This window comes from Pezoporus flaviventris, unplaced genomic scaffold, assembly GCF_033815535.1.
Source record: "Pezoporus flaviventris isolate CSIRO_AGI_PZ_B2104156 unplaced genomic scaffold, CSIRO_AGI_Pfla_v1 ptg000005l, whole genome shotgun sequence".
Taxonomy (NCBI): domain Eukaryota; kingdom Metazoa; phylum Chordata; class Aves; order Psittaciformes; family Psittacidae; genus Pezoporus; species Pezoporus flaviventris.
Window position 1 is genome coordinate 15470328 of NW_026892553.1, and position 20476 is coordinate 15490803.

Below are 20476 nucleotides of genomic sequence, written 5' to 3' on the forward strand. Positions count from 1 at the left end.
CCCCACAACTCCAGATGTAATCATGCTTTTTCATTTTGTCAGCATCCACAGATTCACAGATGAGCCTTACTGTGCTCCATCTAGATAGGAATTTCCCATTCTCATTTCTCATTCTCATTTCTCATCAGGGCCACCATTCAATACATATTCTCAACACGCATGTGTAACTGAAAACACTCTGCAGAAAAATGCCATGCCCTTCAACGAATGACTGAAACTGAGGGGTTTTAGTTGGTTTGGGCTGTTTCGCTTTTATTTAAAGCTCCAATACTGTCTTCCAAAGCAGAGCAACTTACCTATAAACTATGATCAAAAGCTGAACTCTGTTTTCCTAACCTTTAAGGACTGTTCAACAGGCAAGGCCTGTTTACATATATTGCATTAGCTATGATTAAGCCTGAATTCCTTTCTCCATGCTTTTACCAACCCTGTTACAGGCAGCAAATAGTGAGTGGTCAAGAATCATTACACTGTCCCTTTTCAGCTCCAAAACTCCATCAAATATTTAACTTTATCCTTCTATCACCTGCACACTCACATCTCAGTTGCATTCTTTAAAGCTTCATTTTGTACTTCTGTTTATATCCCTATATTTTTCCTATACTGAACCCTTTGCGTTAGCCAAATTGGCTGAAACAAATCCGCTGGCTACCTGGCATTTGTCTTGGGTTTTTACTCCACTTCTAATGTCATACACGCAACAGAAAGGATAATCACTACATAAGACTCTGTTTTACAGCTAAGACAGTTCAAGATTGCTGATAAGTCTTTAATATAAGATGACTGATCTGCTCCAGAAAAGACTGAACACTAAAAACTATCGCTGAGTGTGTCTCCACATTTTTATCACCCTAAAAGTGTTAATCCACATGTTATTTCAATTAAAATATTCGCAGATATCTGAGAATCTGATTTCAATCCAGTGGTTATTTTTTAATTCATGCAAGGCTCAGATAGGAAAACAGACCTCTGCTCTTAGATCTGCTACTACTATCTGTGATCCCTTTGCGGACTGGAGACTATTCCTAAATTTAACATGAATTTGATTTCACTTTTTGTGTATGTGCCCCTCTGGTTTATTTGATTCTTTAAAAGAACCCCTAATTTTTAAACTCAGAAACAAAGGCCCTGTCAGAATACAGTTAAAGGAAAACAGCATTTATTTTCAGACAGAAGCACTTCAGAGTGTTTCAATAGCTAAGCAAGCTTTATGGGTTTGACTCGCCACAGACTTTCACCTGGTAGTCATTTCCATGCATGCAGGCTGCACACAACACACTGAACCCCAACAGAGCATCCAGACCACTCAGGTTTACGGATGTTCTGTTAACCCTGTCTCCACAGTCATCCAGAACTCTAACATAAGAATTAAAGGTCTATCTTAAGCTGCACTATTATTATTTGGAACACATACAGTGACACATTAAACATGACAGTAATCTTATGTAAGGTATCTGTCTCCCTTCTACTTAATTTGTGAAGTATCTGCTAGTAAGAAACTACTATTTCTTTGAATAGTCTAAGTTTAGAGAAAAATATTAATTTCAGAAATAAAAACTATTATCTGTAGCTCAAAACCCAGTTTTGAGCAGAAAGAGTGTGTGCATGTACGGAGGTTGGACGAAGCCTTGGGTGAGATGGTTTAGTGTGAGATGTGCCTGCCCATGGCAGGGGGGTTGGAACTAAATGATCTTAAGGTCCTTTCCAACCCCAAGTATTCTATGATTCTACGATTCTATGTGAGAGAAAAAACAAATACTCTTTTTGAGTCTGTCTCCTATTTCCATTTACACCAGTTACAGTTTCAGGAGGACGTCCGCTCCTGTGAAGCACACTATCCAGAAATCCTGATTTGCTTAGCACTAAGTTGCAGAAGGGCTAATTTTAAACACTCATCACCATTAACTAGGGAAAATAATTTTACCAACAGTCAGTGGCTGAAGCACACAAAAATGTACGAGTGTACTTCTTTTATTTGCTTTGTTCTGTGGCAGGCTACAGCAGTCCTGTAATAAGTGGGTACTAGCCTAGTACAGGTAACATTTTAGACAGAGATTTGAAGGACCTTATGCATTTATGTATAAGGAGAATTAAGAACTAAATGTTTGAGCTAGACTTTTCTTTGCAAGAAAAGGTCTTGTTATACACTTCAGTACTGGAACTCTAAATAATACCAGTAACAGTGGCTTTCATATGTACTCATGAAAAAAAACATGGCATGAGATAGGTAGCTAATCCCTTTCATTAGCATTCTGCTCACATCAGAAATCCCTGTGAGAAAACCCTCAAGCTTTGTATCCCTGAGAGCATTAGGTGAATTTTGAGACTACACCTCTAAGTTCTTTAAGAAATAGTTCGATATTAAGCTGCCCCTAACTTTTGTATCCATTTCTGGTTCAGCCATCCTGAACAGTAGTGCTTTGAGAAGAAATCTGCATTAAAGAATAAGTGATAACCGCTTCATTATTTTCCACACCAGTAAAAAAACCCTGAACTACAACTAGAAGAGATTTTGGAAAAAGAGTTGAGGTAATCACCATCAAGACAGCAATAAACTTTTTGTGGGTTCAGTCACTGCTACAACAGGCAAAAAAACCCTAAGTTTGAACAGAGCCTGTGCCTCATCATTCATAGAACACATGCAGATAGCAAGGCAGTGGCAGCAGCTCCTTACTTTCACTCTCTTTTCTTCCAAATTTTGAAATACAGAAAGAAATCCTAAAATTCAACAAAATATTTTAATTTCTCACAGTTTTTTCCAGTAAATCTGGCTACAGTTGAATTTATACCAAAGCAGTACTAAAAAAGAGTTGAGTCTTCTGAAAAGGTGATTGCTCTTTTGAGCACACCAGCCTTGCACAGCCACAGCAGGCATTCTGGTGAGAGTACAGGAATTCGCACTGAAAATGCATGGACAGTAAAATCGTTATGCCTTTGAGTCATCTCTCATGAAGTGCTTTGAAGGACACAATACCACCCTATATGATGTTGTTAAAATGTACTTCATTCTTGGTTTAATCTTCACCATAGAAGCGAAAATATTTAATAATTTTTAGGCTCACTAACATGTTACTTCTCACTAACTGTAGCACATTCATATATATTTAACTTTGCAGTTGCACTTTGCAGGCATGACCCCGTAGTGTGGAAGCTATGCATTTTCATACACAGCCTGCACTTTGGAGGCATGACCCAGTAGTGTGGAAGCTATCCATTTTCATACACAGCCTGTGGCCCAGTTAGCACAGTAGAACTGTGGACCTAAAGTACAGTTAAAAGTTTCTTTTTGTCTAAGATAAGGAAGGAGTCTCTACAAAAAGCACCGAGGAGGGTGGCACTCACAAATCCTTGCTGCATCAGTCGTATGAATATTTAACAGATTCAACAACTAGAGATTTGGTAAAGAATTCTGTTACTCATGTATAAAGAAATTAATGACCCTTATTGCTACTTGGTTAAACCAGTTCATGTAAGTATTAGTTACACATGGTACAGAGATGCATCAAAGTCAAATTATTCTCTTTATACTACTGGTCAGTATATAAAACATTCACAGATGATGGGAGAGCTTCCAGTAAATCCTGTGATCTCTGAGTGACCTCAAGCAAGAAAGGAAAAAGATGGAAAAAAATGAAATTAGTCTGCAACACCACACCACCACCAAACTTACATTGATGAAGCCACATTTGACCTCTAAGAACCACAGGTCTGTCACTGAATTTGCAACTATGAAGGCAATCACGTGTCAATAAGTATTCTGACAGAAACATGCAGCACAGGGATGTCTGATGGAATGCATCTCTGTAAAATGTATAATGTGTAGAACAGCTGTAACGTCCAAACAACAATAAATTGTAGAAAAACAACCTCCAGAAGCAAAGCACACATTAGGAATGAGGCATGAGACAAAATGGTACTTCTTCATGACAGCAAGGGTAAAATCTTAACACAGAAAAACTGAGAAAGAGTATGTAGCTGATAAAACATACCTAAAGAGAATTCACTGCTAGAATAAAGACTGGATTATAAAGAAGGATGAGTGAGCACCTGATACAGATAGTATCTATTTTTATTCTCTTAAAATATTAAAAGACCATCTTATTGAAAATAGACTTCCCCCCCCCCCCCCCCCCGATGATTAATACAAAAATAAAATCGGAAATGTATGCTTTTCTGCTACCAAAAAAATCCCAGGGAAACACTGAGAGGTCTCAAAGTTAGGAGTAAAATGGCTTCTTGTGCTTTGTTTTAATTGTGTCATTTCTTTTAAGGAAACAGGGTTATATGCTGTTAAAGAAAGATTTCAGGATGTTAGGCTGTTTTGGGGTTTTTTTTTGGCTAACTGGTGGTAAAGCACAAAACACTACAGTAAATATTTTCCTTGAGTTGTTCTCATCTTCAATATGGAATACTGAATATGTTGGAAAACCAGGAGCACACATTAAACCCGATTTTAACCTTTCTTTTCAATGACATGAGTATTCTGGGGGAGGAGGGCACAGGGGAAGGAGTAGTTTTAAGATTTATGGAGATATCAAGTACTGTTTTGATTCTTTTGTTAGGGTTTTTTTTTTGTTCTGTAACATTTCTGTACATCATTGCCTGGATAGTAATCAATAACACAAAGTGGAGGTGTTAAACAGGAAATTGCTAGATCAAACAGAATATTTCATTACCTTTCCCAGATGCATGTTTTTGTTTTGTTTTTAATCTGCTCCACTAATGACCAAAAAATAGAAATAAAAATCAGAATCACAGTCAGTGGCTTGAATCTTAAAATACAATTATCAAAGAGTGCTTTCCTGAACATCATTATTTTCCTTTACTTTGTAGTAATTTGCAGCCTGTCACGTCTGTGCATTAAATATTTCCAATATGCAAGGTGAATCAGAGGAAAAAAAAGGAATTTTCCTTTTCCTTAGGACTTCAACATCCTCCATCCACTTCTGCAGCAGCCTTTCTGCCTCTGGAAGTCATGAGAAACTACACTCAAAACATTTTAAAATTTACCTGTAAACAAGCCCATGAGGACAGTAAATATCTGTGATTTCTCTGCACCACCAAAAAATGAAAGTCCAAAGCAAAGTAAAACTCGTGACTTCTGGAAGCATAAGAAGGTGATAGGCAGTGGAAGCCAAGCCAGTGACAACAGTTTAAAATAACAACCCTATTTAATCACATCTGTAATTTTATGAACTGATACATTTTCACACTCAAAAATATAGTGTAGTGTATGTACAGTGAAGGGGAGGTGCGTTCTGAGACTTTGTCTGTAGTTAGTTTTCACCGTCTTAAATGCAAATACTAAAGAGAGCTCTCTTGGGCCAAATTTCTTCGGGGGGTGGGGTGTATGGAGGTAGGAGTGTAAAATAAAAAGGAAAAGATGACACTGGGCCTTCTAGGTTATTTTTATTCTCAAGCTAACCAGAAGTCCATCTCAATGACATTTTCTCCTTTAGAAAGTACCAATTATAATACAGAAACTATAGTTACTTTCAAATCACAGCAGTGTAGTACTCTTGGCCCCTGCATACTAACATGTCTTAGAAATTCTATTGCACGTTTTAACTTTACAGAGAGTTTAAGTGTCTAAGTTAGATTATATGAATAATGTAAGATTGCTAAATTGTCCTTCTCTCTATACTGACTGGAAAGGAAATTTAAATAAATTACACATCAGTGATTTATCTAGAGACTAAAGGCTGAATATCCAACCATTTGTCTGTTGAAGTTCTACTTTGTTTCATAAAGATATGAAAATGTCTGTCTTCGTTTGTTAGGCCATGTAGAACTACATCTTAAAGAAATTCTGCCTTTACTTTTCACAACAAAAACTGCTTAAAGACTCAGTGAACGTGCACACATATGAAGCTGACCTCATTTGACTGCTCTAGTTCATAAGTATTTACTAACAAAGCAAAACATCCACATATGCTCAAGTTAGTAGGACACACAAAGAAAATAATTGGGAGTAAATTGAACATACGGGTCATAACATACATTGTCTTTATGAAAGGAAGTAAAAAGGACAGCAATCCAGAACTACCTAGAAACATCAGTACTAAAGGTGATAGAAAGCAAAGCAATGCCATTGGGATGCTTGCTATGCAGTTGGCAAGACTGTGCTATTCAGCAGGAAGGCAGTTATGATGTCCAACAGCATGTTATTTCAAAGAAGCATCAGAGGAATGCCAGACAGTGTCAGAGCAGGAACTGACAGATCTTTACAACATGGGTCTGTAGTTCAAGATACCAAACAGATGCACTTGTGATGTGTCATCAGATTCCCTTTTGCATTTACTTATTGGAGATCAAAGCATTGACACAGAGGATGAAAAATTGCTGGATCTGTTCTATCACAAGGATTCTTTGATCAGAGGCTATATAAAAAAAAAAATTAAATAATCAATTTCCTTATAATGCCTCAGTGCATTTCATGGATCCAAAAATCTCTACATGCACGCTTTGTCAACTCCCATAAGCAGTGCTGAATCCTTGTTTGCACCTTGATTGGATTTTCTCTGGACATCATCATGGACTCACTGACTATCACTTTTGTTGTCATAATTGAAATATGCAAAAGGTGGTTAAGCTGATGGCTGTAAAATTAAAATACAGAGTCATGAGATAAGAAATTACCAATACACTTGAGTAGATCCATGCATATTCAAGAGTTAATATTCTTCTCACCTGGTACTCTATAATAGTCAAAGCTAGAATTTTAGCAGAATATATTGCAAGGAAGTTTTGTGATGCTCAACATAGCTAATGTCTAGAAATGGGCTATGCATTCTTCTAGAAATCCCAAGTTATTAGAAGTTGCTGTTATGTTTAATACATATGGCTTAAAGTAGTCAAGCGAGGTCAACAGATGGAAATGCTGCCTGCCCTTCCTGAAACATTAATTCCCGCCTTGCACCTCAGCCAAGGTTAGTGGTGAAATACTGGTAATGGCCAGCCTCCTCTTACACCAGTTCAGCAAACACTGTACAGCTCTACAGACTTGCACAGCATTTTAAACATTTTCATACTTCTTCCTCCTTGGATACATCACAACGTCACTGAGCACAGCCCCGAGCAACCCAGTCTACATCAGCTCTATTCTGAACAGAGAGCTGGACCAGACAACATTCCTAAGTCTCTTCTGGCACTGGCCTGTGTGCCTATGCTTCAGAGTTCTTGTTGCTTCATCCTTAAATTGATACTGTTTACTGTTGCAGTATTTGAAAAAACATCCGAACTTAACATTTTAGATCTGTTCCAAAGCCTACTTATTTGTACATCAGCAAAAATTCAGATACAACATTTCAATTTCTCTTTTTAATTTTCATCACTATTAGAAGCTTCCCCTTCACAACCCCCCTGCCCCAGTCACAGCATTAGGATGCAGTGAGGATGTCATATTAGTGGGAAAGTTTTATTTTCTTTTTTTACTTGAAGAAAATGCAATCTGTGATTCTTGATACTCTCCTTACACTAGTTTTATTTTCAGCAACAATGCCACCTGCTGTGCTGAGCAAAAGAGATGTTTGAACAGTGCAGTACAGAGTCTTCTCAATATTGGCATTTGAGCAAGGGTACTGAGGAAAATTTTTATCCACAATACACAAGAATCTCAAACTAAGGCAATAATCTCCTAGTTTCTCTTTCATATTTAAACTTAGCACAATTTTTATAAGTACAACTGATAGAGAATTCTGGATGAGTTCCACACAACATGTGTGCTGAGGAAAGAAGCAACTGTGGGGAAAGAAGCAACTGTGGCCTGTAGGCAAGCTGGTAACTGAAAGCCCACAATCAATAGCTCTCAGGACTCAAGGAGCAAAATTCCAACATTCATCTGCTGCAAAGGAAAACATTTACTCTGCAAGTAAAGAAACACATAACTGAAACAGTCACAGCAGTATAGGTCAAAGAAGCATCTTCTGGCTAGCTACATTCACGCTACTTGGAAGCCTTCTACACCATGATAGGCTGCTAGCATATGGACACAAACTAAGTAGTTTAGCTTTCACTTTGAGTGCTAAGCATATGGATGAAGCTGTGTAAAGAAATTTTTATCACTCCCCCATCCCACCACCCACAGAGCTATCCAAAGGATCAATTCTCCTAGTTTATCAGTTTATGTTCTGTGTAAAGTACCAAGCTCACATAAATTATTTTAAGATGTGTACACGGGGTCAAGGAAGGAGTTCAGAGAGGCACTTATATTAGAATTAATGTATTTTATTTTTTACATCACTGTACTAACATTATTTCCACAGCATAGCACAGAGTATTCCCTCCTTGATTTTTCCCTTCCTTCCAAAATCCCTTTCCACCAACACACTGCATAACAAGCTTTCAGAATCCTTTCACTCTTACTTGTAGGAGGTGCAATTAGTTCTATCTGTATCCTTGGAACCTCACCCTTATAACTCCCCACCGCCACAGATTTCTGACTCAAGAGAGTCACTTCATTAATAGTGCTTAGATGTAGGTGGCTTAGTGCTTACCAAGTGAATAAATTAATGATGCTAGTGTGATCTGTATGACTGATTAATAAAAGAACAAGCAAATCTTTATTAATGGACTCTAGTGCTAGGTAACACCAGCACTGTCCCACTCTGTCAGACACTTAACTGAATTAAAAAGTGAAGTGACTTCAATGTCACATGTTTCATCGTGTTTACAGCATTAATATCCTAATTTTAAGTGGCTACAAACTTCCATTGCATTGCTATTGCAAGGGAAAAATTAATATACATAAATGTTAGAATAGTTTTCAGTACATTCTACTACTTATATTAATAACCAATACTTTAAACAGATAACTAGTGAACACTTAAAGGGAAGTTTCTTCCTGCTTCTTACCCTCTTCCCATCCTAATAAATATTTCATCCCTATTACTGTGCTTTTGTGTCACACTAACTAAATCTGAAGGCTTTTTGGCTACAAACATACAATGCTACTTGTTCAAATAACACATTCACAACTTTCTTCCCTCTGGCTTTTACACTCATACTGCTCTCCTTTATAGACATGATCATGATGATAGCACCGAAGAGACAAGAAAGGCAGGAATTCTACCTTATGAACTCAGTACCACACAGAAATTATTACTGTCCTGACAAGCTCATAATATAAAAGAAACACACAACATGTTAAGGTATAAACAGTGTGTCACACAGGCAGAGGTGACAAGCCATTTAAACCAGTACATTATAATTTGCAAAATATTATACTTTTTTTGAATACTCAGTCTCTTTGAAGGACAGGGAAACAAAAACTCATGAACTTCATTAAGATCAAGTTTCTGAGGATCTGTACCATTTTTTCTAGAATTCCTAAAAAATACCACAGAAAGTTCCTAGAAATCAGGTGAGAGTTCCTTGACTGAAAAGGGGGAATTAAGAGGAAACATTAGAGAAAAATATAGAGGGAGATACCTAAAAAAAGCAGGTGTGAAATAAAAAATAAAATATATTAAAAGAATCTACAACCCCCCCCCCCCCCAAAAAAAAAAAAAAAAAAATCACAGATTTAAACCACACCAAGGGCTGAGGAAATTCCTACAAAGCATAAGGGGAAAGCATTAGAAACCCTATCTGGCATAACTAGAACAGAGGCAAAAAACATTTATAAAAAGCTCTTGAGAAATTCATATAAAGAAAATCCCAATTGGGGCATCCCCGGGATGCACACTGGGGGATTTCTCTTGAGGACTTCCAAAAACAAACAAAACAGAAAAGCTTTGTCTTATCACACTATTTCTGTTCTCAGATCAATAAGATATGTTTTATTCAAGAGGCAAGAAATTGCTTGATCTTATAAACATTTCTCCTGTTGCTCTCACTACGTATGGGTCAACAGATAAGTATCTTCTGCTGAGTTGCCGGACAGAGTAATTCGACAAACCTTTTGGCTCCTAAGGAGACAGAACTCATAAAACCTCCTCTACCGAATAGACTTCATGACGTTCCACAGAAATATTAAACTCAAGGACATGTTAAGCTTTTACATCACAAATTAAACAAAAGCCCAATTCAAAGAAGAGCCTTTTCCTTAGTACTGACTGGAGTCCAAATTCTAAAGCGACAAACATTCATAAAGTCAGCAGACAAAAGACCAAGCATTCGCTCCGTTTGCAATAGGCAGTGTTAATGAGAGCATCTGAACATAAGTGCAGCATTTACCCAAAAGTGTAGCAGGGTCACGTAATATGATGTTTCAAAAATGTAAGAATATTTGAGACTACATCCAAATATTTAATATCAGTTTTAATCCAGATGGCAAGCAACACAGAAAATGATAAAAAAAAATCCCTAAACTGATGCTAAGGTTACAGGCATACTTAGATGACTGCCAGCTGTTCAGCTATTGCAGTTTTATGCTTCTTTGAAACTCTTGTGCCTGTGAAGCACACAGACCGCATGCTTTTTATTGGTGAGTAGGTGCTGCAAAATTCTGTGAAGATGCTTAATGTGTCATAATTTAAAAACATATAGCCATAAACACATAGAACACTTGCATTTCAAGTCCAAGAGCAGTGAAGTGACAAATATCATTACTGATTTCATTCATTATGTTTTCTGTTCTTTTCTGTTGCTAGTTCCATGCGTATTAAACCCAGCTGTTAATCGGACCTGTGAACATCAGCTACACAAACAACTGAAGGTAATAATCAAGTGTTTGTGAACCCCACCTGGGAAATACCCAAGTTTAAGTCCCTAATCTGAAGTAGGCAAGTCAGACTTACATATGAGATACTCGAGTGGAATGTTAGAATAGTCTTCAACTAGTGTTCTTTTTGAACAGTATTTATCTTTGCCACTATCAGTGACTTTCAAAAGCAACACACTATTATTATTTCACAAAAAAAAAAAAAAAGAAGATGCAACTCAACATATGTAATATGTTAGACAGCAGTAAGGAAAGGATCCTGTCCTGTCCCAAAATTATTTATACTATCTAATTGTTGAGGCTCCTTGAGTACTCTTGAGATTATATTGAGTTTTTAACACTTCCACGCCTGACAAGTACTCAGGGGTATGGTCTTTATTAAATCTACATGACAAATTTTAGGCTTACAAATCCTCAAGGTTTTCTCTTGAAGTGTTTGTTGTTTTTTTTTGTTTTAATTTAACATACTATCACTCAATTGTGGAGTTCACCCACAACTTTTAAGAGGCCACATTCTGACCCATTAGTAAATTAAGCGCTATCAATTCGACAAGATCAATGACTGTGTAAGCTTTAGTCCTATTGTAACCTTGCAATCTGTACCATTATTTCACAGCAACAGCTTACCTTGTGTTCATTCATAGGAAGAATAATCCCAAGATAATTTTTGTCATTTATCTTTAAGCTCCTTATTTAGTATGCCTTTTAAGAAACATGTCTGGCAAGTCATTTCATAGGTTACACTAAGACAAGAACAAACTTCTTAGGACAACGTTTTTAGTAGCAGTAGCTTTCCTTTTTAATCAAATAAGGTGATTGCTCAATTAGGAAAAAAGCAGAAGCATTTGGAATCCAAAACTTGTCAGGAGAACCTAACCTTACGTAGGCAGTACACTGCTGATGTTTCCCAAGAATCTTTCCCCTCTTAAAGGCACTGTGATGGCGAAGAGTAATGCAACTGAAATTAATCTGTCTCTGCTGGTATAGACCTACAGCTATCCAAGTGCAAAGTCTATTTTCACGGAATTCAGGGGCACTGCTTATTTTGTTTCTGGTTTACCCTAAATATATTTGGGCTTGCCTTTTCTTTGTGTGGGGTGGATGTTTATTGATCATTTCTGCTTAATTTCATAGATTTAGACTATTTTAACTGAAAATGTGCCACCTTTTTCTAGACAAACCCCTTCTAATGTTAAGAAAGGAGGAGTGAAACTAAGTCATGACTATAAAGTGAATTAAATAACACAAGTTGAATTAGTTTACTATAAATAATGTTACCAATGGAGACAAGAGAAAATTAAATACTTATTCTGACAGGTGATGTTTAGAAGCACGTATGAAGTTAGTAATGTAAACATGAGTAAAATCTGAACACATCTTTTTCTGTATCTCAGAGAAAGAGCCAATGTGAAAAAATAATGATAATGGTGCTGGTGATAAACAAAACATCAAATAATCCAGGTGAGTGCAAGAATGGAATACTGTTCTACTAACTCGTCCGTACTCCCACCAGAAGTAACTAACTTTTTTCATTTAGTTTCAAAATACTTGACAGAAACTTGCTACAATGCTCTTTTTTTGCGGGAATTGAAAGATATCCTTCCTCATTTCGAAATGCATTCTTACAACTTCAGTATGAAAAATGTACAATTATTTTACAGACATTCAAAATGCATTTGGTAGGAACGGTGCATTCTGAGAGACACTTTAGTTTACAGACTCTCATGAGCTGACACAGTAGCTTGCGTCACCTCGTTAAGAAGTGTATGTAAGTAGCACCTTATCTACAATCACTGTATTTCATCGTCTAACTCTTCACCTCGCCTTTTATTTATTTCAGAACATACATGTCCCTAAGGAAGAGGGTTTGCTAGACAAAATTAATTGTTTAATTTTGTCTGAGGCACTGCAATCAGTGAATGAAGTGAAAATGGCACAGGCAACATCACATTTTAGCAAATTATTCTTACTGAAATAATCTTTTCAAAAACTATTAAAATCATTTTTGGTATAAATATTACTGCACAAGCTACAGATTGGAACATACAAAAAAAATGTGCCATTAATTAATACCATCATTATAATGGAAGCATGTACAGAAACAGACAAAATACTGTTCTGTAATGTCTGCATTATGCACTTTAGAATCACAGAATACTAATTATGCAAGATATCTACCAATATCTAATTCTAATAGAGATAGTATAAAAGTGATGAGCCTTAATGTTTCAGTAGATATAAAACTCTCGAAGTACCTACGGATAGCTATTAGTGTTATGGAGTTGCAGTCTTGTTTTTGAACCATTTGGCTTGCAGGTAAACATTGCTCTTGCAGTGGAAAAAGCTTCCTACGTGCTGTACTGAGGAACAGGAAAGGACAAGCAGCTTTCAGCAGCCACATCAGCATGCCATCTCTGATATGGAAAGAGATAAAGCATCCCATTCCAGATCTTTATTACACAGATGTGTAGTCCTTGTTTTTATTATTTTTGAGGATCAATACATTTTTGTTTCAAATTAAGAAATGTATTTGCATTAGAAAGATGTTCATATGTATGTATTTGAAAAATCCTCTCTAACATGATAATCTCACAAAGACTTGTAATAACAAGGTCATTACATATATGAGGTTTTATATATATATATCTGTATGTAAAACATTCTGAGTCAAACTCTGTTTCTTGGATAACTTAATTTCTGGCAACTTCAATGGGAATTGTATTTGTATGCACAGTTGGTTATAGAGTCCATGTTTGAAAAGAAGCCACAGTTTCCTCTCAGTACTCAGCTCCTCAAGTTCACCATCACTTTAAATGATTCTTTCTGAGGCATTGGGGAAGTTATACAGCTTTAGCACAGCATTGCAGGCAGATTCATACTGTGAATTTTGTATTCTAATTTAGATTATGAAAATATCTACAGCCCCCTTTAATTTCAAAATGGTTCTAAGACTTCTTTCTGCACAGTCTGGCTATACCAGTCATAACTCAGTGAGTTATAGCACAGCACAGTAGGTCTTATGTATAAAAATCTCAGTTATAAACATTTTCTGCTGTGCACGAGCTTGATTTTATGACCTAGAAACTATTTCTAGATATATATTACAAATAATACTTATTTTTAATATTACTGATATTACAACTCCTACCTATTACTGTATTCTTCCTCCCTCCCCCCACAACTCACCTATATTTTTATTTGCTTTTTTTTAAGAACTTTTTTCCCCCATATAAAATTCTAAAATTCCCTCTCTGAGATGCATGTTCCTACCGGCCATCATTTTAATGATATATATTAGTATCCTGTCTTGAAAGAAGGGTCTTTAATGATATATTGCAGTATAATAGGTTCTCACGGCACACTGATGACATGTTACAACTATACATCATCTGCGAAGCAGTCAGAAAGATGAGGAGTTCAGGGGATACACATGACCATAGCACAACCATAAAGAAAAACAAAACAGAACCACAAAGCCAGTTCTGGCGCTTCTGGCTGTCTGTGGCTGAATGCATGCCCAGAGCCAGAGATTTAAACATCTCATGAATTCTGGTACAGGCCTAAGTGACAGACCTTTGATGATAAGAACCCAACAATCAAAATATTTCCTTCTGAATAGCAGTAGTAATTTAATTCTCTTCTGCTCTTATTACGGAAACAAATATCACTCACCAGCACACACACATATTTTCAAGCGTAAAAACTCTGATGATAAAGTGCTCAAATTATGTGCAAGAAGGTAATTTGAGAGCTATAAGTCATTTTATCTTACAACATAAGCCAGAACAAGCAGGGAAATTAGCATGCTGCAGATTGAAAACAAAAAATGGACTCCTTTTGTACGACATAAGAATCCATAGACTGCTGCAGAGATCCAAGATATATTGCTTGCAGAAGGAATTAGATTAATTCTAGAGAATATGAAAGGTTTCAACTGATTGTTTTATTAGTAGGAAGCCTATGCAAATTTCTGCAGTATAACAGCAAAGATGAAAAGTGACGGATATTTCTTGAAGAAGCAAGAAATGTGAAAAATGTACTATTTTTATACAAATGTGTATTTATATACACATAAACCTGGACATGCTATAGATAAGCCATATTTAATCATGCAGAAATTTATAAAAGCAGACAACTTTCTTTCATCCAAAGTGACACAGTCTTGCTATAAACCCTAAGATTTAACATTAGATAGGTTTTTTTTTTAATCAACTGGAAATATTCCTATTAACACTACAAGCCCTTGACCATTATGAACATTTCAAAATAAAGAGGCAAATACTTCACTTCCTTTCAAACACAGGAGTCAAAACCACATCCTTTCATAGAAATATTTAAAAAAAAAACACAAACAAACCAAAACCAACCAAACAAAAAGAACCCACATTATTTAGAAATCTCTTGGAAATAATTCAAATACTTTGCTTTTTGATTAAGAGCTATTAGTTTTTTTGTGTTACAAAACTTGGTACAGCAAAAGGCCTTGTGGCTACTACTAGAGGTCAGTGTTTATGCCTGTCTACCTAAAACACTGATAGCACAGACCTGGCTTTTTTGAGTGACTTTCTAATGAATCAAAAGTAGATGGTGAATAATCACATACTGTTCTGAGTGAATAAAATTTTCAGGTTATATTGTCTATATTAGTAATTTCTTTAGCATTACAATTTTTGGAGATTATCCTGCTTACAATTTAATCACAAGAGGCTATTTAGCAATTATATATATATGTATATATACGAGCACACACAAATTGTTTCCTTACAATATCATTTATTCAACTTCTGTTCACATTTTTTTCCCCATTAAAAGTTATTTGAAGCTGCCCATTTTTAAACATCTTTGTATCTTATGAAAGCCCCTTGACAAATATTGCCAAAATGGCATCAACTACTCCAAGTCTGAGCTTCTGCGAGCATATACAACCAAAACCACACTGTTTGGAAATGCTTGGCAGTGAATTCATGTGATTAAAAATCCACATTTATTTATGATAATTCAGGATGTCTGCACAAGCGTTACAGCCACAAATCTGAATCAAGATTTATTCCCCCTGCCCACCCCATGTCCAGCCAAGCATCCTAAATACTCAAATACAATGAGCACTTTACTGTACGCTGTTTAAGCATGTAAGTGCATCATAACTTAACTATATCAACTAACTTGCTACCATACTTATAAAACTCAAATTATGAACCCCGTTAAATTATGGGTGAAACATTTTTTCAAGCTACTTCTACTGCTTTACATCTCTGCAGTCTTCTGAATTACTAATTCTCTTTTCTTCATTATTTCTGCATCATGACAGAACAGGAGATTAATTATGGAAAAATGGGGTTGCAGCATGAAAATTCTTCAGTGTAACCATTTGCTTTGTCCTGTCCTCTTGCCTTTTGCTTGGACAGCATGAAAGAGATGAAGGGAATACAATTTGGTTTGTTTTTTTTAGGATTTTTCCTGCAAACATATTTTGAACTCTTTGTTACACTTTTCTGGCATTACCACATCACTGTTTTTAATGTTTTCATCCATTAACTCATGTAAACTTTAAAACCAAAACCTGACATATGATATAGAAATAGCTAATAACTATAATTATTTCTAACAACAAATAACCAAACATCATTTTTAGCTTTCTGGAGCCAGAAGCAGGGCAGGAAATCAACAAATCTGCAAGACAGTTCAAACTGACAGAATTCTGCAATGTCAGAGTAAAATTTTTTGCCAAGCCATTCTTACTACTACTGATAATGATCATATAATGTGATTTTTAATGCAGTAGTGGCATAATGAAATTTTGTGTTGATATGACTCCACTTACACAGATTCAGTTTCAGAAGAAAATTTCAAGGACTTAAAACTGGTCTCTTTTTCAAAGGAAATCATCATTCACCAATCTCTATGAACTTAAAGACCTGCAAGTACCTTAGCCGTATATTTATATATCTTTCTTCAATAAGAAGAAACAATTTTAGCTTTATCATGTCAATACTTTCCACCATCTTCATAAGCTTGCACAAGATGAATCATTATGATGAAAATTTAAGATACCATTTCAAATTAAAAACTAATTATCAGTGAAGATGAACATCTACCTACTAGATACTTCTTTTTGTGCTCATTTCTTGAAAGTATTTGATTTTGGAACAGCAAAAGTACAGGAAATTGCCTTTTATGTAGGAGATTGTTTTCTTCTAGTTAATTTTTCCTTTGTGTCTCTTTATTGTTCTACTAAAAGGGTAACTCCATTTATAAGCTGTTTTATTCTCACTTCTTTAACTTAAAATGTATATACTTTACAGTACATAAAATAATCTTAATCTGTTCTTTAAAGATAAAGCTAAAGAGTGAAAATGCACTATTTCAAAGGCAGTCTTAATCATTTCATCTTGTAATTTCATTTGGTTTAGATTTGTTTCATCATTCAGAACATCTGCTGAAGATTCTGGTATTTTAAAAATAAACATTAAGGACCAGTGCCAGGACAGATTCCATGCACTGTATCCATGACACACTGAAATTAGTTGTGCTCTCCTATGAGGTACATGACCAGAACTAATCTACATCGACAGAGCTACACAGCTGATTAGTGCAATCCACGTTGCAAGTCACAGAAATGGATGGACATGTTTACTTTTAATAACTTTATTGAACTGAGGATACTAAATCCTCTCAAAATTCAAAAGGTGTATCAGATGAGACTAAATATTGACACTTGCAATTAATAACATAAAGTTGACAACTTTGTGAACTGCAGTTCATCAGACTTCTGGAGTACAAGAAGACATTATACCTCATCTTTATTTCATAGGTGTGCAAATGGTCACAAGAGATGGTCCTGATATTTTTTCAAATACTATTTTTCAAAGGAGTATTTAATAGCAGTTACTAAGGGCTGTGTCTTCATACATTAAAGTCAGAATGTTTCTGCTCTAAGGTTAGTGCAGCCAGACAGTTTAAATGCACCTCCTGTCGCAGCTGCATTTCCTAATGGCTGAACAGGAGCAAGTAATTCTGATTTAACAGGTTTTGGTTCTTTTTCTTTCCTCTCCTTATCTAAATAACATGAGCAAAAGGTCTTCCTTATCTGACCTACATGAGAGGTGAGTGCAAACTATTTAATACCTTATTTATTAATACATTATCATACCATAATTGAGCAGTGGTATTTCCCTTAACAGACTGGCTCCATTCACAATCTAGATTTGGATGTCATCAGTACTTGAAAGAAAACTGTGTTACCAAAACTAGAAAGCTAGATGTCTCAAAAGATTAATGTATTTGAGGTAAGAATAAGTTCCACAGACAGATTTTTATCTTTAATTCAGTGAGTTTTCCCCCTACTGTTGCTAACTTCTTAATAAAATCTGATGTTGTCTATTTATGTGTCAATATTACTCCTCTCACCTCCACATAGTGATAATTTATTTTTGTATAGCTGTAATTTATAGTTTCTCATACAGTAATTGGAAACACAAATTTCAAGGTCCAAAGGAAAGAATTCTGTGACATGACCAAAAGTTTCTAAACATATACAAATCAATTTGGTTTCCAAACTTATCTTACTTTGGAGCCCTACTTGAACATTGATGTACATCTTAATGTATTCTCATGAATGTAAATTAAAATATAACAAATACAAACTAAGTATAAATCCAGAAATAGGTCTTTTCAATTCAACAAGTTATGTTTTTCACTGATTATTTTCTCTCCACATAAACCCTTCATACCTTGTATTTCTAACTTAAGGCACCGTAGTATTGCATCAGACTTCATAAGCAGGAAACTAAACTTGTCATTGCCAGAAGACTTACAGCTCTGCTGCTTCTAATAATGGGAAAAAAACCCAAAATCTGTCTTTGGACCATAGTGACAGAGAAGTTCTGTCCATGAAATCAAAGTCTAAAACTCTCCATTCATTCAGGACTGAACCCACTGTGTAAACACATTCTTCTGAAGGAACCAAGCATTAAACCCAGTACTTTGTCAGCAAAACTGAAAGCATTATTTAGCAATTTTTTTTTTTTAAATTATACATAATATTCCAGGAAACTATCTCTTTTATAAAAATAATAAAGCATAATTTCCAAAAGATAATACTCAAATGAAACAGAAAAACACCTTATAAGTCCTGAATGAGAATTTGACAGCAGTCCGAAAATGCTCAGTTATGTGTACAGTACTTCATTTACACATTGTATAGTATTAGTCCTGGAGAAGTTCACCTTCAAACACAATTCAAATTCTTTGTATCTCAAAAAAAGGCAGAGAACTAAATTAGCAGAGACACATCTGCCTTACCTGAACCAAGAGGCGGGACACAGCAGCTTCAGCTTATAGTCACAGTAACTCTGCCACATGGCTTTTGAACAAGAACTGGCGTTCACCCAACTGGCTTGCAGCAAAGACAACTGTCTGCACTTCAGTAGACAACCCTAAGGATTAGAGGAAAGCGGGGGAAAAAAAGTCAAATAATGCTGTTAAGGCTATCCAGAAGCCTTTGATCTAAGATGCTGTAATTTTGAGGGGAGGTTTGCGGAAGGAGGTCCAAATTTTCAGCTTGAATACAACACAAAGATAAGATTTTTATAGGATTACTTAAAATACTGAAGTAAGCTTAGAAGTCACAAAGTAAATGCAGATCTACCAATAATAAAAAAAAACCAAAACAACATTGCAACAAGTTCCATGACAATATACATGAAAAAGTGAAAATTTATGGAAACTAGTTAAACCAGATGAGGCTGCAGAGCTGAACTTAAAAGAAGGATTTCAATGAACAGAAGAAATCAGTTTGTATAAAGAAGGGGAGGCATCAGAAGAGCCTTCCAGCCAACAACAGTGAAAGAAATAGAGACAGTAGTAAGCAGTAGCAAAGCTGAAAAGGAAAAAGAAAACTCTCAAAAGTTCATTCAAAAATAATGTGATTTTTGTGCAAAAGCAAAAATTGTGATTAAACCTAGAGGCTGAAGGAATGAAAGGTACAAATAGATTTATAGTCTTTTTAAAGGAGTTGCATATGCACCATCTATGAATATTTTAGAAGATGCCAAAATCCCACTATGACCATATGAAGTTGCTTCTTCTGCAAATCTTTACCTTCCCAGTAGAACTATTGACAGACCTTGTGAAAAATCTCACTGTGGAAATTTTTATATAAAGAGCAGAACCAGTGCTAATTTTACTAAACACATTAATATCTAAGGAAGGGAAATGAGAAAAATAAAATAAAAAAAAACAAAACCCCAAAATAAAGGTCTGGGGTTACAGCATTTTAAGGATGCTGTAATTATCTTTTGGTTATCATCTATGGTACCTGGAATTTCAGCTAGCCAAGTATGATGTAAGGCTTTCTACACTGTTTTGAAAACAGGTACTAGCACCTGCAACACACACTAACAAAACTTGTTAACTCATCTCTTTTTCTCTTTATGAATCACTCTGCATTCCAGAAACTTCATGGGAATTTTAAGTTCTTTAATTATCTTGATGAAAAAGCTAGTATGAATTGGCCAAATGAGCTCTCACTCAGATTTGTCAAGAAATACCAGTTATTCCACTTTTCCTTCTTTTCAGGTCTCTGGCGTTTTCAGAAAGCCAGATTTCCCGAAACGTTCAGCTTGTAAGTAAACAGCTATTTATTGCTCTTTCCAGAAGATTTGGCCATTGGTGAATTAATTTTTCTAATTAACATATTTTTTTTTTCTGATTAGTATCTAATTTTTGACTGCTGTGAAACAGTCAAATAATTGGGAACAGCAATAAAATAACAGCAACCCTGACTATGATTCTCTTCTATGGAGGAATTTCTTT

At 35.6% G+C, this 20476-nt stretch overlaps 1 long non-coding RNA gene across 1 annotated transcript in view; it reads right to left on the bottom strand.

Annotated features, from left to right (window-relative positions):
* Nucleotides 1-19102, bottom strand: part of LOC133265216 (uncharacterized) — a 247094-nt gene extending 227992 nt beyond the window's left edge. Inside the window, exon 1 of the long non-coding RNA XR_009741896.1 lies at nucleotides 18965-19102. This is a non-coding gene — a long non-coding RNA (uncharacterized LOC133265216). The remainder of the gene's footprint in view (nucleotides 1-18964) is intronic.
* Between the last annotated feature and the right edge of the window lie 1374 nt (nucleotides 19103-20476).